The sequence below is a fragment of the Molothrus aeneus genome, chromosome 24, assembly GCF_037042795.1.
Source record: "Molothrus aeneus isolate 106 chromosome 24, BPBGC_Maene_1.0, whole genome shotgun sequence".
NCBI classification, from domain to species: Eukaryota; Metazoa; Chordata; class Aves; order Passeriformes; family Icteridae; genus Molothrus; species Molothrus aeneus.
In genome coordinates this window covers 144413-158084 of record NC_089669.1, presented here as the reverse complement: position 1 = coordinate 158084, position 13672 = coordinate 144413, and positions in this window count along the sequence as shown.

Below are 13672 nucleotides of genomic sequence, written 5' to 3'. Positions count from 1 at the left end.
ATTCTTCCCTGTAAGCGTGCTGAGGCCTTGGCACAGATTTTCCAGAGCAGCCGTGGCTGCCCCATCCATTGAAGTGTCCAAGGCCAGGTTGGGCAGGGCTTGGGGCAGCCTGGTCTACTGGAAGGTGAACCTGCTCATGGGCAGGGGGTGGAACGAGATGAGCTTTTAGGTCCCTTCCAACCTAAAACATTCCATGATTCTGTGATTTATCAGCTCACATTCCTGATAATCAGGGATTCCTTCAGCCTCTGCCTGGACTAGGACACTACCTGGCTGGGCAGGGGACAGCAGAGTCCCCTGGCACCTCAGGAGGACCCCCTTATATTTTTAAACCATATTTGGGTTTCCCTGGAGCTGAAGCATTCAGAGTGTCCACAGCATTCCCCAGATCCCAGCTTTTTGTGTCCTCCTAAGTATTTTCAAGCCACCTCAATTGCAGGAGAATGGCCTCAATTATCCTAACCAGCCCCACAAGCCCTGATTTATCCAGGAGTGTTATGGAACTCCACCCCTGTGATCATTTCAACAAGATGCTCAGGAAAAACCAGCTACTGCCTTCCCAGGCAAGTTCAGCTCTCCCTAGCACAGTGTCAGAGCCAACAGCTATTGCAGATAAGATCATGAATAGTTAATGTTCTCAGTTACCCAAGCATATTTAAAAATTAACACAAGCCTGGTGCTGATGAGAGTAAAAAACTGGGTTATCAAAGACAGGAAAAAAAACAGAAAACAATTGCATTTGCCCTTGGGCTTCACTAATGACTGGGTTTTTGTGGAGGATCCTAGTCCTTCCTCTCTTTAAGCCTTCAGTGGTTTAATACTGGATGCTTCATTAAAGCACCTTCCCTTTTGCCTGCCAGGTTCTCCTTCCCTCCTGCAGGAGTTTCTGGCCCCTTTGGATGTGTCTCCAGGCTCCAGTGTGATGGTTGGTGCCGTGAGCATAGGCCTGGGCACCGTGGAGTGAAGGAGCTGATGAGCACAGGGGGGTGGGCAGGGTTGTGGGACATGAGCAGGGGCAGGGGACTGGGTGAAGCCCCCTCTGGGAGCAGCCCCATGTGTCCCTGGGGTACCTCCAGACACCCACTTGGAAAAGTTACCCCCTCATTTGTGGGTTGATGTCGTCACCTTCTGTTAAATTGACCCTCAAGTCCCTCAGGTCTGGTCTTAGCAAGGGAATAAACAAATAGCTGAGTTGGAAGGAGAAGACAGTCCTTGGGTTCACGGGACCCTCAGCCTTGGGGGCTTTGGACTCCAATCTCAAAGCAGCCAGGGCTGTTACCTGCATTGGAAGCCCCATGAACTCCAGATTGCTCTTCCCTGCACATAGGAAGCTGGAAGATACACAGAGTCCTTTTTCAGAATGTACCCACATATTCATAAGCAGACAAATAAACTCCAAATCCTAATTTTTATGGCTTTGGCCCTGAAGTGGCTCACTGGGAACACCAGCAGCAGGGATCACAACCCCAATTGCACAATTGTTGGCTCCATGTGGAGGGGGTAACTTCAGACAGACAGCAGGATATGTTGTTCCTGTGTGGCTTCATGATGGGAATTACAGTCTTCATGTGGGGTTCCCCCCAGTCCCTCACAGTAATCGTCTGCCTGTAGCACCCACCACACTGTCAGTCAGACCCTCATTCCAAAATGGGGGATCCCCAAGGTCCTTAGCGAGAGTCAGGGACACCCTCTCTGGAGGAGAAGGTCTGTGTGAGGGGGATGGGATGGAAGCATTTCTGGTTAGTGGGAAGCCCTCACTCAGCAGAGCTCAATAACTCATTGAAAAACACTCCTGCAGCACTGCCTCTCTCCCAGGCAAGTCCTCTCAACCACACTTGTGGTCATGGAGCTGGCAAGTTTCTGAGCTGGCTGAGGTGACACCAGGGTCCTCTCATCCTCCCTGTGGCCACATCCTGAACCTGAGATCCTACGGTGCCGGTATGCCCCATGAGCAGTGATACCTGGCTCCTTGCTGCACTCCTGCCCTCCCTTTCAGGTTCTGCTTAGATCTGGCTGTTCTGATTTCTTGCTCCTGGTTAAGGAACACAAAGTTTGTGACAGACGCCTTTGCCATTATTCTTCCCTTAATGTTGTTGTTGTTTTGTGTTACTGTCAAATTGCATCTTCCCAAAGTCCTTCCCATCTTGTCAGCTGCAGATGAAGCGCACGAAGGGCTGAGTAATCTCCTGGCTCTGACTGGGGAAATTGCCTTTTATTATTGATGAGGCAGCACTGCCTTTGGAGGACACAACTCCACTGTGAGCTGGAGCAGGAGCTGGGGAGCAATGCTCAGCCCTGCCAGTGCCTGTGGGTGCTCCCAGGGAAGTCAACCTGCCTCTGGCCTGAGCAGGTGGTGAAAAGAACCAAGCAATGCTGCATCAAGGTGGATCTGAGGCTGGGAAACTCCCGTCGGGCACCTCTCCTGGAGGAGAAGCCTGCTGCAGTAAAGAGGCTGATGCTGCTTGGAGCATCCCTGCTTCTCCTCCTGCACCTCACAGGGAGCAAGGAAACCACTTTCCCACTTTGTGCTTGTCCCCGTTGCAGGTGAGCAGTGTGGCACCTAGAGGCATGGCTCAAAGACAAGCCCTGTGAGGATGGGACAGTGGGCAGAGAAAATGTGCTATCCTGGCTGATTTGGGCTGGGGGCTGCTGTGCACAGAGGTGAGCTGTGCACGTCCACATCCAAGCTCCCATTTTGTTCAATCCCCTTGGGTCCTGGTGGGGCATCACGGGGAGAGAAATCTGGGTAATGGTAAAAACTCTCTCTCCGAAGAATAAATATTTATGTGTGTTTACAGTGTGTTCCTGCTCCTGGCTGCACAGGAGGGGCTGCTCGGAGCAGTGAGTGTCCACACACGTGTTGTGGAGTGAAGACGTAGGTGTGACAAGGTGGCCATGGGCCCCTCAGCCACGGGCGATACAGACATGACTGGGTCTGGCTCCTGTGCCCATGGCTCTGCTGCTGCTCTTGGAGGGCCTTGGTTTGTTCCCACCTGAGATTGGCACTGGCTAATGGCCCAGTGGGGTACCTGTCGCAGGAGCTGGAGGAAAAGGGTAGAGGGTGCTGACTGGGAAGGGAGCATATAGGGGAAGGACATTGCTCCTCTGAGCACTAGTATCCCCTTTCTAGGGTGGATCTTGAGCTGCTGAGGAACTCTAGTTACACTTCACTCCATGAACAGTCCCACCTTTGCAAAGTGACTGACACTTCCCATGATGTGCTAAAAGGTCCTTGGCACCAGAACAGTTCCTGCAGCATGGTTCAGCTGGTGTGAGCTGCTCCTACCCCCAAAACTGTGTACAACAGACCTGGACTGCTGCAAAACAAGAGGAGCAGGGCAGACCCTGCTCCCAGGTGTGGGAAGCGGCAGCTCGGAGATCCATGAGGCACAGGGCAGGTGGTGCATTCCAGGATGCAGCTTTACAAGAACTGCCTGGATCTTCCCATACATATTTATACCCTCCTGTGCCACATAGGAGTGTGGCCAATGCTCAGCTGTTCCTTTGGCCTTTCTCCCAGGCAGCCACACAAGGATCTGCCAACAGTGGGCACAGGGATGACACCCCTGGTGCCGATGCTGCATCCTGGGACCCTCCACAGGACCTGCTGCCACCACTGGTACATGTCACAAACTGTGTTAACCCTGCTTTGTGGGTGCTGTGGAGCAGGACAGACTGTTGAGCACAGCGTCCAGCTGCCCAAACAGGATCCAGGCTCTTTGCAGCACTGAGTTCATTCTGCTTCCATGAAGGTCATTCCCTTGGTGTGGGCCTCCTCCTGCTCGGTTTGCTGGCGGAAGTCCAAAGTCCAAGGCGGTCCATATCCCAGTGGTGCTGTAAGCAGAGCACTGTGGCTGGGAAGGGGCTGAGGGCTCTGTGCTAGTGCCCTTTGGTGATGAATTGAGCAGAAAACTGCCGAGTCAACACAAGCTCAGCAAGATACTCTTGTTGGAAGCCACCATAGCAAGTGCTACTATTTTGCTGATAAATCTGATTTTTAAATGAGCTGCATGTCAGGCTGGTAAATAATGCATCTTGTAAATGAAGAGAGCTGTAACCAGGCTAGAACAAGCAGCCAGTGCTGCAGGTACTGCAAGTCCTGCACAGCAGGGAAAGCAGTGGCAGCCGTTCTTGGGAGCACATTCCCTGAACTGCTTCTCAAATTGTTAGTTCCCACAGCACATTCCACGAGCTTTTCACATAAGCACAAATCCAGGAGTAGCAGTGATGGCAACAAAAAGGTTTTATACATATGAACTTCAGAGAGCAATAGGGAAAGCAGGAGGCTCTTGAGGCAACAGTCCTTGGGAGAGATGAATCTTTTTCATTTCAGGAGCATTTGCAGCCACATCAGAGCCATTCTGGTGGTCTTCTTGCTCCAGATCCTGACAGACAGCTTTTCCTAGACTCTTACCACCAATACTTGAGTAGAACTGATTGTTAATTACTATTAAAATTCCCAGGAGCTGCACAGTACTGTGTGCTTCCTACCTGCCTGGAACAGATGGGGCAGAAACTCCCTGAGGTCTTGGATACATGTGGCTTTGCACTGGATAAAACTCCCTGTTACCTCCAGCTTTTTGTGGGGAATTCCAGCCCTGAGTGGGATGTGCTGGGGAGGCGGGGGGGGGGGGGGGGGGGGGTCAGTCCTGGGTGCAGCTCTGAGCTCAGTGCTATGATCTGAAGGGTTTAGAGAACCCTTAAAGAGAACTTTAAATCACCATGGCTGATCAGTCTTGAAAACCACTTGTGCTGAGGGCTGTCACTGCATCCCCGTGCATATGCTAGCCATACGGAGTCCCAAAGTTGTCCTGATTGGGTTCCAGCTCCTCCACAGATGCTTCAGGTTCTTTGGGTGCATCAGCCAGAGAAGAGATCTGTGCAAGGGAAGGATTTGGAGTCAGAAAGCACTTGGACTGCATAGCAGCTGGAGTGCGTCCTGATGAACAGGTTTCCTCAGGGCTGCAGGGGAATAAACCTGGGGCAGATCCCAGTTTGTTTTTTAAGTCCTGTCCCCATCACATCTGGTGGCGACCTGGGACCTTCTGCAAAGCAGGGACACTGGCACAGAGCAGCATTAATGCAAACACCCCAGGAGCGAGGCTGGAGCTTGGTTTGGTGGCAAAGCTCCAGGAACCCTGACTTCCCAGGAAGGCTGCTGCCCATCTCTGGAACAGGCAATGGCACAGGCTGCTCAGAGCAGCTGTGGCTGCCTCATCCCTGGAAGTGCTCAAGACCAAGTTGGACAGGACTTGGAGCAACCTGATCTAGCGGAAGGTGTCCCTGCTCATCACGGGGGGTGGGGTGGGGGGGGTGTGGAATGGGATGCGCTTGAAGGTGCTTCCAGCACAAACCGTCCTGTGATTCTATGATCTTTGGGCGGGCTGCAAGGAGCAGAGTTGGTCAGTGATTATGTGCTATTGGAAGCAATTACTGATCAACAAAGTGCCTTGAGGTAGCCTGAGGCTGCGGGAGGGGTGTGAAACCAGTACAATGGTCTCCTTGAACACTGCTGAATGTGCAGGGAAGAGTTAATGGCTACTTAAAACTCTGGATGATTTCCAGGGTGATAGTCAAGGTGCTTGTGAACTGGTGTTGAAAGACAAATTCTTCATTGCCAATCCAGCTACCATCCTTGTTCAGTTAAACTCTGCAGCAGATCTCCCACAAAGCTAATTTTCTGCTTCTCTGGCTTAATTCTATTCATATTTTAGAGGGTAATTAGCATCACTTGGTGTCCTTATATGCCCAACTCAAACAATTGCACCTAGATTCAGGAGTGAAAGTTAATGCCTCTCCATGTAGGTTAGTGCCACAATTTATGAGGAGGGCTGGGGCCAAGCAGAGGTGGGAACCAGGGCACCGTTGCCACTGCTGCTGCCAGAAGCCTGGTGCTTGCTCTAGTGCAAAGATTCCCCAGTTTCCATTTGAGCTGTTTTCTGGATGCTGTGGCTGGCAGCAGTGAGCCCACAGTGCCAGCGGCTGCCTCTGCTACTCAGCAATGGTCAGAGGGGTGCAGGACAGGCCTGATTGTGCCCGGCAGCGTGTGACAGCAAAAGGATGCCAAGGGCACACCATGGGCACACATTGGTTTCAGGGTCATGGGGGACAGTGACAGGGCTGTCACCTGCCACACAGTCAGAGAGGCTCAGCCAGCAAACAGTACCCAGCAAAAGGCAACCAGACATTGTGTTTGGAGGCCTCATTTATGGAGCTGCTGATGAGGCATCAGTGATTTGATAATGTCAAGGACTAGAAAGTAAATGCTTCCACTATAAATCTTGTCTGCTTTAAAAGTAGGTTATACTTTCAAAGTGTGCTTTAATTCTTAGGAATTTGATATTTCTATGTCAATTGTAAGACAAGTAATTGGATGATGAGCAGGTTGTTACTGGAACCTGAGATTAAAGGCAGGATTTGAAATGCTGTGTTGCGTGAAGATGGGTGTTTTTGTTCGCTGCAAATGTGACTCTGGAGGTTTTGCTGGCACCATTTCTTTTTGAAATTGTGGTAGCATAGAATATCCTGAGCTGGAAGGGACCTGCATGGATCAGCTCCTGGCCCTGCACAGGAAAACCCCAAAATCCATCCTGTGCTTGAGAGCATTGTCCAAATGCTTCTTGCATTCTGGCAGCCTTGTGACCATTCACAGGGGAGCCTGTTCCAGCGCTCAACCACCCTCTGGGGAAAAATCTTTACCAAATATCCAGCCGAAACCTCTCAGCACCCATGGAATGGCCCTGGCAGAGAAGACCACTCTCCCAGGAGTGCACCTGCCATGCCCAGGGTACTCACCCACAGAGTGGTGTGTCCATGGAGGGAGCAGCTCCAGACCTGGGCTGAATCCTCCCTGGGAGTGGGTTGTTTTAATCGCACCAAGCAGTTTATCTTGAGGGTATCAAAAGCTCTTTTGGCTGGGAGACACTTGGGCTGCTTCTAGCAAAAACTCTGCCTCCTCCTACCCTCATTCTCCCCTTCCTGCGTAGGGAAGGAGTTTTCCACATCCCATGAGCAACATTTCCCTGGTCTGTCCCTTTCCAAATTGCAAGCTGCACTACTGAAAGCTGGCATCAAGACTCTGAGGTGAGCACGAGCTGGCAGAATCCAAGCCCTCCCTGTGGGGCCGCAACCCCAGAGCCCCTTGACATGCACCATAGCTGTAACACCTTGGCCGTGGATTCCCCTGAATGGATGAAGCATCACTGGTAGAGGTCCTGGGGCACCCTCTGTGAAACTGCTCTCACCTGAGGGGTGCCAGAACCATGCAGCTCAGTCCCAGAGCTCCATGCCCAGCCTGCCTGAGCTGAGAGGAAAATGGGCTCCGTTTAATGACAAGAATTTCATCTTCCAGCCTTAAACTTTCTGTAAACCAGCAGCTGCTGGACAGATGAGCTGGACTCCTGTGCCTAATGTAGATTGATAGCAGAGCAACTTTTCTGTCTTAATTTGCAATGACCTAGAGAATTAGCAGAGAGGATCTGTTATCCTGCCAGTGCACTAATGACTCTGGCAAGAGAAGGGCTCCCGAGGGAAGCAGTGGTATTTGGTAACCTTTCCCCAGTTTGCTTTACATAATAACACACTCCTCCAAATGTCCTCAGCATGACTGGCCATACCCCTTCACCTGCACACACCTTGATATTTCACTTTTTAAATTTCAAGACTATTGCACAGTAAGAAAAGGTGCTGAATGCCTCATGTCATTCATCTTCCCTCTCCCTTCAGAGGCTATCCTTAGCCATGCCATTGGTTTAGCAATGCAAAGGGAGGTACTTTTCCTTTTCAAGGTCTCTAAAGATTTCCTGTATCCATATGTCCAGCTAGAAAAGAGAAACAACCTGAATCTGCCTGCCAGTCTACCCTTCAGCTCACTGCTTTTCTCCAAAATGGATTGCAAGGCTGGGAGCATAGCAGAGATCCTCTCCAGGGGCATTTCTAAAGGCAGTGGGACAGCTGAGCACACAGTGTGCTGAGGATCAGGCAGGACACTCCAATGACATACCATCCCAATGAGTGTCACTGCAAAATATCATGGAGTAGCCATGGAAAAAAGGACCTGGGGCTGCTGGACATGCACTAGCCACATGTGCTGGGACCCAGAAACCACCCTGAGCCCTGGGCTGATCACACAGTGTGGGCAGCAGGGGAGGGGGGATTCTGCCCTGCTCAGGTGAGATCTCACCTGCAGAGCTGCTTCCAGCTTTGGGAACCAACATCAGGAAGATGTGGAGCTGCTGGAGCAAGGCCAGAGGAGGCCACTGAGATGCTCCAATGGCAGCCAGGCTCCTGCCAAGGACAGGGATGGGGAGGATGGTGTCACCGATGTGTCCCTGCTGGCTGCCGGGTAACAAGTGTCTGCTCTCGTTCACCTGACAGTACTCCAGAACACAATGCACCTTCCCTCAAGAGCAGGCTGCAGCTGGCAGCCCTTCATTTCTCAGGCTTAAAAATAGTCAGAGGAGTTATAAACAACCTTGCACATAACACAACAGAAATCTTGTTTTTCATCCTCTCTGTGTTCCTTGTGGGAACAAAGGCTCTTATCTCCTTTCTGTGCTCGGTTGACCGCTCTGTGCAGGAGAGAGACATGAACAATACAGCACATCCAGCACCTTGCCTTGTGTAAAGGAAATTATCTATTTATTTATTTCTGCTTCTGTGATGCTCCAAGTTCTTCAGGGGAACCAGGATGAAGCAATGAAGCAGCAGCTCAGCAGCCACTGGACAATTGTGTGGAGACTGGTAGCCACCAGCCTCTGAACTTTCAAAAAAATCTGCTTACAGAGGGCAGACTTTGGCTCTTTCTCAAGAGCTCCTTCCAAATCCAAGGGCTGTCTGGAAGACTCACATTAATAAACAGTTGCACATTTACAGTTATGAAGTTTTTATCTTCTGCTAAAAGGTATGAATTATGCATCGGGGAAATACATGAGTTAGTAGTGTGTAAAGAGCTCAGAGCAGCCCACGGATCCACTGTGTGGAGGTGCCATGAGCCCTGTGGTTCCCCTGTCTCTGCCAACCCCATTCCGGCTGTTGGCAAGTCGGTGCACAGGCTCCTGTGCCGGTTTGGTCCATGCCGGTTCCCAGGCTGGCCTGGGAAGTCTGTGAGCATGTCTGGCTCTGCTCTCCCTGGGAATGACACAGCAGCCAGTGCTGGTCCTGCTCTTGCTGTGCCACCAGCTTTACCACATCGGGCTTTCCCCACAGAGTGGTGATAGTGAAAACCAGAGCCACACTATTTTGCTGTAATAAGGCATTTTCTTTAATCTTTCAGAGCCTTCCCTTCACTGCCACAGGGGAAAGCTCTTGATGGTGGCTTCAAGTCTGGCAGTAGGTTTGGTTTTTGGGGACCTGACTATACGGGACTGAGTGGTTCATCCCACCCATGTGCTGCAGCTATGGCAGCATTGCCTTCCCGTCCTTGTTCCCTAAATCAGCTGCTGTTAAAGCTTTGTCTATAGCTCTGCTTAACTAACAGAGTGTTGCATGTAAAGGTTCTTATTTATTATTTGGCAGATGGGGGTCTGTTAAATTCCAGTTAGAAATGAGTTGTGGGAAGATCAGGCTCTTTGCAGAAGCTTCCTCCTAAAACAATGGAATGGGACCAGGGACATGGAACTCATGCACCCCATGGCACTGTCCTGGGAATGAGGGAGAGCAATTGTCAAAATTAACTTCATAGAATCATGAAATGGTTTGGATTGGAAGGACCGTGAAAGCTCATTCCCTCACCCCTGCCACGGGCAGGGACTCCTTTCCCAGGCCAGGTTGCTCCTCACCACACAGGATTCTGTGCCACAACTCCCTGGTCCTGTTGTGCCACTCAGGCACGTGATGCTCTCCTGCTTTATGTATGCTGTAAATCCTGAGAGATTTCTTGTCTTTTTTCTCTTCCTTCTCTCCATGCACAGCCCCTGAATAGCCACCTCTCTGCCTGCTGCTCTGTATGGAATTTTTACTGGTGTAATGCATATTTTGACAAGGATTGTGAAGGCCCGAGGGTGACAAATATTAATTGCACACTGAATTTTCCACTCATTACTAGGACAAAGCTTCCCATGAAATAATTCAGAAGTGGAAGAGATGCTGAGGAAACAACTTCTCCAGAATAGTGTCCTGGCTCCCATGAGCTGAAGGAGAGAGTTTCGAATAAGCAACAGGCAAACAGTTTGACATAGTTTTATTTTCTCCCAGCACCACTGTGATCTATAAGCCATGGCAGGCAGATTTTTCCAAAGAAGCTATAAGAACTCATTAATATTCATGTTGTTTAATCATGAGGCAGCAGTGGCGCAGCAGTGATAATACCCAATGAGTTTTGATGCACTGAGCTCACATGCCTAGAGGCTCCAGCTCTGTCAGCTGGGCTGCTAGGTGATGGACAAGATGCTCTGCTCCTCTTGTCTTGCTCGGGCTTGTCTCCCACCAATCCAGCCACTGCTCTTTTCCATCAGTCTGCATCTCAGCCAGAGGCTGTGCTCTGGGAAAAGCCTCGCTGCTGTGTTTACCCATGCAAGACAATCCTTGGAACCTGCTTCATGGCACCAGGCAGCATTCAACATGAACCTGCAGTTAATTATGCGTTCTTGCTAAAATGGTTGAGTAGCCTACATTCTGATTGCTGTAATTGCATCCTAATGAATTTATGTGTCAGCTTGTTACATGCAACTTTGGTGTTCTGTAAATACCAAATTAAGTTGATTGTTCAGTCTTGAGGCACCTGAGGCACAAGTAGTCTACAATCAACTTCCCAAATGGAGAAGGCTGGACTTGATTATCTTGGAGGTCTTTTCCAAGTTTAATGATTCTATGATTCTATTCTATAATTATTCCAGGAGCTTAGATGGGGAAGGGCTCAGTGCCAGACCTTGCCAGGGACAGAGTTGGGCTCTGCTGGGCAAACAGTGGGATGTGGCTCCAGTGCCAGACCAGTGTTGGGCAACCCCTGCCACCAGCCCAGCTGTTGGAAAACACTGCCGATGTTCTGCCAGTCCATGGGCAGGGTTCCTGAAGAGTCAGAGAAGAAACTACAGAACCATCAATTAACCTGGAGAACAGAAAACTGTAATCCTATTGACTTCAGTGAGAGTTAAAAGCAAACACTTCTGTTAACTGTTAATTATAATTGAACAAGATCAGAAGCCCAGCCTCTGCTCTATGAAGAAAATTGAGGCTTCTACAAAAGTTACCAAAATGATGCCATGCTTCCATTATGGCTCTTTACAGAACATTACTTATTGTCAATGTCTTTCATGTTTGCTACCAAAATACAAACAATAGCTCCCTACAAAACTGTGCATGTTAGTTAACCTCATTAAATCCTAAAGGATTAGTCAGCTGTTCCTCAAAGTTATGTGGCTTGGAAGGTGATTTTCTAATATGCAAGCTTCAAAGGAATTTTGAAATCCTGCAGCGTAAGCGAGACAGACAAATGTTAATCCACTGGAGTGCTGCTTAATGGCCTGTTTAATTTTCATCTTGCTTGGTCTCTGTAAGCAGCTGGACATGAAGGCTGCTTGAAATTCAGCTTCCTCTTGTATCACCCCACTCATCGAACACGGATTCCTCTTCCACATGGATGAGAGTGCATTCAGGTATGGCCACGCTCCTGCGTCTTTTCCCCAACCTACAGCTATGCATGGACACAAACCCACTTGGGGAGGGCCTCCCCAGGACCACTGGTGGGTGATCATGGTTTGAGTTGGAAGGGACCTAAAAGCTCATTCAAAACCCCCTGCCATGGGTAGGAAACTCTAGCACTATCCCAGGTTGCTCCAAGCCATGGACGACCAAGGCAAGAGCCTTGGACACTTCAGGGATGGGGGAGCCACAGCTTTTCTGGGCCACCTTTTACCAGGGCCACCTTTTACCAGCCACACCTTTTACCAGGGCCTCAGCACCCTCCCAGGGAAGAACTACTTCCTAATAGTTAACCTAATTGTCTCCTGTTTTAGTTAGTGTTAGGGAGGACAGGGAGTCTGTGCCTGCCCAGCATATCATGTGGAATTGGGAACCCACCATTGCACAGTCTTGTTGGGAACTACCCTGACTCAAATAAATAATGCTATTAACCGGGAAGTAATGAAGGAATTAAACACACTGAATTTTGAGAGCACAAAGAACTGAAACCCACAAATTAATTAAGGTTCACAGCCCCCCTGTGCGATTCAGAGGTAATTGCTCAGTTCATGGTTCATGTGGGAGAAGAGGGAAAGGAATGTGGCACAGTTGTAGCAGCTCTGTAATGTAATAGAAGAAGCACAAGTGGTACTTCAGCCCCAAGAAGCATCTCCTGCCTCCCCTGCACCTCCTGGGGCTCACAGGGGACTGGAGGAGCTGGGCTTGTGTGCTCCGGTGTTGTGAATGGAGTCTGGACAGAGATCCCTGGCTCTGGTCCCATCCCATTGCTTTTCCCCATTAAGCCCTGCAGCATCAGCCACGCTCTGCCAGGACACTCAGATGACTCTTGAGATCCCTACCCATAAGTGTTGGAGGATGTTGCTGTAATGGAGACAGCCAGCAGTAAAGTCAGCAATCCAGGCTGAATAATGTATTCACTGATGTGTTATCAGCTGGGAAACCTGTTAGTAATAAAAATACATGAGCAGAAGCAAGAGCACATGAATGTTTAAAGGGACGAGGCCATTCTTGAGGATGACACTTAGGCGGGCCCAGTGTGAGTCTGGGTGTCAGACATATCAAAAGGCTGCTGTATGGAAGCATTTCAGCATGTCTAACATGCAGGGAGCACAGCTTTGCCTAAGGGATCTTATTTCATTCACCTAAAAATGAAAAGCATCACACCATACTCTGAAGATCAGTGAAAGATCCTGACATTGGACTCAAGGATCTCAAAAGTCCTTTCTAACCTAAATGAGTCTCTCCTCTTCCAAGTAAAGCAGCAAGATGAGAGGAGATGGCTTCAAGTTGCACCAGGGGAGGTTTGCATGAGATACTAGGGAAAATTTCTTCATCAAAAGGGTTGTCCATCATTGGAACAGATTGCTTAGGGCAGTGGTGGAGTAACCATCCTTGGAGAGATTGAAAAGATATGCAGATGTGGCACTTGAGGACAAGGATTAGTGGTGGCCTTGGCAGTCCTGGGTTAATGGTTGGACTTGGTGGTCATAAAGGTTTTTTCTGACCTAAATGATTTCATGATTTTATGATTCCTGACCCTTATGTCAATAACAAATAGCGTCCAAAACCCACAAGCGGGAGACATCTAACAACAGGACATGCTCTTTTTCTCTTTTTTTTTTGCAGAACTGGTTTTGAGGGCTGACATTGAAAGATGAAGTACTGTGTAGTCCCTCCCCTCATCCTTCAGTGAGATTGAGCCCAGCAGTGGGAGTTGAGAAGTGATCAGTAAAACAGATGCATCAGCAAAGAAAGAAATGTCCCTGCTTTGTGAAAGGGAAATTAACTTTAACATCTTTGTTATAAGTCAGAGGAAAGGTTGGTGCTGGAATGGTGAGCTTTGAAGATTGTCATATTGTCGTTATTCATTAATGACTACAAAAGAAGCTGCCTCTAAATGATAACATTATATGGAGTATAATGGGAAAACTGTGAGGCTTCTATTAGATCCCATTTACTCCCAAACAGTCCTTTGCAAATAACTTATTAACAAAACCCAGCAATATTAATCCGGTTTTGGCTACAGTGACAT